The following is a 6,000-nucleotide window of genomic DNA, read 5'->3' as shown; positions in this document are numbered from 1 at the left end:
CTTTTCAGCCAGTCATTTCTGTTTTTGCCTTCCCGAGGTGACATTTGTAATCATTTTGACTTGAGTTCCACGTGTTCCCCAAACACTTACGTCACTCTTTTCCATTCTCTATTTCCATATTCTTGGAGATGCAACTCACTTACCCTCCGTGTATCAAAGACAATTTGATCTAGATAGTATAAATGAGTTCAAGCTTTTAAAATCATATAATCTACATCCATGGACACAAAATAACATGAAAATGTATTTTTGAAACCACTGTCAATTATATTTTCAACATCATAGAAAGTGTGAAGATTCAGAAACATAGGGAGAAACAAACTCTCCCAATTCTCAAAAAAAGAAAAACAATATTGACTTGTAGAAATGGCACACACACTTTGTGTTAGGTTTCTATGGCTGCCTTACCAAATTACAACTAGACCACTTTAGACAACAGAATTCTGTTCTGTCACAGCTCTGGAGGCTAGAAGTCTGAAGAAAAGGTGTTGACAGTGTTGATCCATTCTTGGGCACTCAGAGGAAGAATCAGTTCCACACTTCTCTCCCAGCTTCTGGTGCTTGCTGGTAATCTTTGGTGTTCCTTGGCTTGTAGACACATCACTCCAGTCTCTGCCTCCATTGTCTCACCATGCTCTGCTGTGTGTCTGTCTCTGTTTCCAAATTTCTGTCTTCTTATCAGGACACTAGTCATTGGATTAGGACCCACCCCGATTCAGCATGGTCTCATCTTGACTTGATTACATTTGCAAAGGCCCTATTTCCAAATAAGGTCATATGCACAGGTACCAGAGATTAGGGTTTCCACAGACCATTTTTGGGGATATAATTCAACCCACAATCCACTGCAATGTCAATTTCAAGCAAATGTATAATATAATTTTTAAAAACAATAGTAAGTGAACATTTAGCAAAGGGAGTGGTGAACATTAAAAGTTTTGTATTCTCAGATGTTCAATTTCATAAAATGGACACATTTCCCTTTCCTTATTGTTACTATAGAGGAGTCATGAGAACACCACAATGAACATTGCTTTTAATATACATTTAGCAGAAATTTTAATTTTCTTTACTGGGGGCAACAAAGAAAAAAGCAGATTACATAACAAGATAGTCTAAGTGGATTTTTAGCTGATTGAATAATTACAGGAAGTATTGATTATTGAATTTCTGTCACCTTGGAAATTAGTCTCTAATAGTGACCTACTGGATTCTTTATTTGTCCCAACATTTGTCTCAGTGACATGAAAGCAGACATAAAAAAGCAGGATTACCAAATTTCATATGACAAAATCTAAGAAAAAAGCTAACATGATAGATTAACGGAATACAGATTCAAATTAACCTTAATAGGCTACATCTGACTTTAGTCATAAGGCTGAGAAGCTAAATGGGCTTAATGAAGAAGATGACATTATACAGCCAAATAAGAGTTTCTGTTTCTAAAATAAAAAATCAGTTGCCCACATAGACACCATATCTGTAGCCTTAAAGAGCTGATTTGATGATATTGCCTAAGTATGGCTAATCAGATTGTGTTCTTAAACTGCCACTGAAGGAGTCTGTGGCTGAGACCTCCCTAAATTAGCCCTAAACTGGCGGTAGAGTTACAAAGAGCACAAAAAACTTCCATTATAGGCGCTGTAGAGAGAAACAATTTTGTTACAAGGATTTCCACTTTTACTTACTTTTCCTGGTTAATGTGCCAGGGAAGTTAGTTTGAAACATAATAACATTGGTGTCAAATCCATCCATAAGGTAAAATGTAACAATGAGAAACCTTACTCTGAAACATATTGTTGCTGGCATCCTGTTCATATCTAATATGCACACATATAGAAATATTTCCCATTGCTCAAATACTCTCCTCACATTCGTTAGTTGGGAGTAAAGTTTATGGTCTCAGTCTATGTTACAATGTGTGAACATTGTGGAAGCCCTGGAGTACTTTGACTCCAAAAATGTTGAGGACAGCAAGGAGGATTAGGATTGAAAATGGTGGACCATTTGACTTATATTGTTTGCTGGCAAAACCATCAAGCCACTATTTCGGTTGCTGCAAAGAGACTCTCTCCCAGCATGCTCATCTCCCCCACCCCAACTTCAGCCTGCTTTCAATTCTCATCCTCCATATCCTCCTTTGTAAAATTCTTTGCGTGTCATTCTCCTTATCCCTTACGTATAGACCTTACTGGACTAAACAGCTGAAGTCAGGAAACAAAATACTAACAATTATAACAATTTCTCCAGTATACAATGAAAAGACCCACTCCAGGGTAACTAATGTTGCAGTTTAACTGCCATAAATATACTATAAGTGATTATATGTCAATAAAACTAATGCAGTTGGGCCTCATTAGTACAGCCTTATGGATATTTCATTGTATTATATAAGTATCAGACCAAATAGTAGAAGGGAATTAATAACCCTAAGGAAGATAATCTCAACATAAGGAATCAGGAATGAAGACAAAAAAGTAACAACAAGCAACAAAATGGGTTTTCAGTCTTAAGAAGAAAATATTTAAGGAAAAGTGGATAGCTACTTACAAAAATGTAAAGGTTGGCGCCGGCCCTGTGACCTAGTGGCTAGCATTTGGTGTGCTCTGTGTTGGTGACCCAGATTCAGTTCCTACTCACCTACCCCACTCATTGGCAGCCATGCTGTGGCAGTGATCCACATACAAAACAGAGGAAGACTGGCATAGATGTTAGCTCAGGGTGAATCTTCCTCAAGCAAAAAGAGGAAGACTGACAACACATGCTGGCTCAGGGCAAACCTTCCTCGAAAAAAAAAAAAAAAGTAAAGCTTTATTGAATTAACGTAAGAAATATATTCTCTTTTGGAACAAAGAATAGAATCAGGAAACAACAAAGAATATCTTGTGAATATAGGTTTTGCTTAATAAAAGAGCTTCCTAACAGTTTGGCTTATCTAGCAATGAACTACTTTAAACTATTAGCAGTTTGTGAGAGTTAGAGTTCCAATAACGATAAGATAGCTTGTATTGGAATAACTTGCCCATAGATAAAAATAATGAATATAAAAACAACTATTTGAAGACATTGGAGAGCAGTCAAAACCAGACAGAAACTGTAGGGGCCTTGACCAGTAAAAGAAGGCAATTATGATAACTGAGAACCATGTTTATACAGCCTTTCCTGTGGGCATTCCCTAGTCCTCAGGTGCAGGGCAGATAGAACTCAAGCAGAATGCTTCAGTCTTATTGACTCATGAGGTCAGTGAAGAGATTTCAGGCTGCTAGGGATGCTATGCATGGAGGACAATCTCAGAAAGTAGAGTGACACAGAGAGAAGACATTAACACCTGCCTATAAACAGCCTTCAAATCCTTGATTAGTGTTTAACTATATATGTATTAGGGAGACAATGATGCCAACAGAAAGTAGTAGCTGAAAGGACTGAAAGAGATTTCAGTTGCTATGCACTGCAAGGAAACAGAGTTTGGAATTCAAGTATTGCCACAGATAGAGAGGCTTGGCAAAAACCTTCGGGCATTTGACAGATAGGCCTTAACAAAGTATAAAACAAAGACTCCAGGAGTTAAAGATGATCAGCCTTAAACTGCTTGCCAGAGAATAATTAATCCCTTCAGAGGAAGAAGACAGGAATCAGAATCTCGACAATATATTATCCACAATGTCCTGCACACAATAAAAAATTAACATACAACCTAAGAAACAGTAAATTGCGACTTGTTAAAAAAAAGAAGCCTATAGAAACAGATACCAAAGTGAAACAAATACTGGAATAGAGTAGTAAAAGAGGTATTATAAGCATGTTAAAAATTTAAAGAAAATGATGGCCACAATGAATGAACAGATGTAGAATCTCAGCAGAGACACAGAGGCTGCAAAAAAGAACCAAATAGAAATACTAGAACTTAAAAGTGTAATATCTATAATGGGCTTAATAGCAGATTGAAATAAAGTCAGTAAATTTTGAAGAGCAATCCACAGAAATTATTCAATTTAAAGAGAAAAAAATTGGAAAAAAGGAAATAAAATCTTGGTCACCTGTGAGGCAACCTTAAGTGGTCTATCATACATTCAATTGAATTCACAGAAGAAAAGGAGAGAGAATGGGTTAGGGAGGTAATTTAAAGAGACAATGGTTGAAAGTTTCCCAAATTTGGTGAAAAATATCAACCTATATACCTATGATGCTCACAGAACTCCAAGTAGGATAAATAGAGCAAAACCACACATCATAGACTAACTGGAGAGAGCCAAAGCAAAAAAAGTTCATCTTAAAGCCAGTAATACAATTCCATCAGAAATGGAAGTCACACTGTTGGGGAAGAAAAGAAAAACCTGTCCACCCAGAATTCTATATCTAGTGAAGATTCACTTGTAAAAAGCATGCAAAATAAAAGCAGTTCTGATATAAAAAAAAAAGAGAGAATATTTCTCTACCTGTTCTGCACTGCAAGAAATATTAAAGGAAATTCTCCAGCCTGAAGGGAAGTAACAACAGATAAAACTCATATCTATAAGAAAAAAATGAAGAGCACATGAAATAGTGTATATAAGGGTAACTATAAAAGCTATCTTTTTTCTTCTCTTAATATCTGCAAAAGACACCTGACTGTTTTAGCAAAACAAAACATTTTATTATATAGTTTATAATTTGTGTGCATGTAAAACATGATAGCAGTGGCACATAGGATTCAGGAACTAAAAAGTGCTGTTGCAAATTTCTTAATTATACACGAAGACGTACGATATTAACTCTAAGCAGACTCTGGTAACGTAAGAACCACCAGTAAAAAGAAATTAACACAAAGAGATGTAGCTAAGGAGTGACAGAGCAACTAAAATAGGATTAGTATAAAATATAGTGAATTTATCACCCCCTAAAGTATTCAAGTTGAAACGTCATCAGAACAGGAATTTCAGAAAGATATGGGTTTGAATCATCCTTCTTTTCCTCAAAACTTGTGATTTGGGGCATATGACATACTTTCCATTATTTGTTTATTCACTCAAAGCAGTATGTTTCACCAAACATGTTTTGTTCTTGAATTTTTTGCCCTCTTTCATGTGGCCATTGGGGTGTCTACATTCATAAGCTATAATTTCTTAATGACTCTCATGAATTTAAAACAAAGCTAATACATAGTATTATATTTTGCTGTAGTTTTGGCACTAGTTTCTTTGTTTTATGCTTTCAACACAAGACTATTTCTGTATTTGAGTAATGTCCTGTACAATTACGACTGAGAAATACAATAGGAGCTTTAAAATCTATTCTCCCATGCATACTAACAAATAACATCTACAAAGGAAAACGGAAAATTCCAGACCACTCCCATATGCCTTCTCTATCCAAACTTCTCTCATAGTGGAGCACTGCCAAGTACCCTTCAAGCTTAATCTAATTTATTTCTGTCCAGTAAATTTGATTCTTTATAAGGTCAGGAACATTGAGATTCTCCCAGTTCAGGTCAGTGAATTGTGCTCCTCCCCATAGACCACGGAGGAGAACCCCATTAGTTTAAAAAGAAGCATTTGTGCCTAACAATGCCCACTCACAAATGGCATTTTTCTCCGTGTCAGAAAACACAGGCGACCCTGCCCCCTTTCCCCTCTTTCCTGGCGTCCCTCCCTCCCACATCAAATTGGTCTGCTCCAATGCATGGAAAAGAAAACAGAAACGCCTGGGCGGCGAGCCTGAGCGTTTCCAGCCGGCGCTGCACGGCCAAGGCCAACTGTCTAAGCCCAGGGTCTGCGGGCGGGAGAGGATGCAAGTCAACAGGGCCCTTGCGGAAGAGGGCTCTCCTCGGCTCCCTTCCCTGCTCAGATCTCTCAGCAAAGCCCTCCCTCACAGACTCCAGGACCGGCCTTGCTCTGCTGAGAGGCCGCCGTCGACCTGCCCTCATCTTCTCCTGCACATCACTTAAGGTTTTCTTCACTTCCCGCGCCCCTTCGTTTATTGAGAAGCTGACTCCAGCGGAGTCCCCCTCCCGGGCCCCCTGGC

Source organism: Equus przewalskii, chromosome 15, assembly GCF_037783145.1.
Source record: "Equus przewalskii isolate Varuska chromosome 15, EquPr2, whole genome shotgun sequence".
NCBI lineage: Eukaryota > Metazoa > Chordata > Mammalia > Perissodactyla > Equidae > Equus > Equus przewalskii.
Note: the sequence above shows the minus strand (reverse complement) of the source record.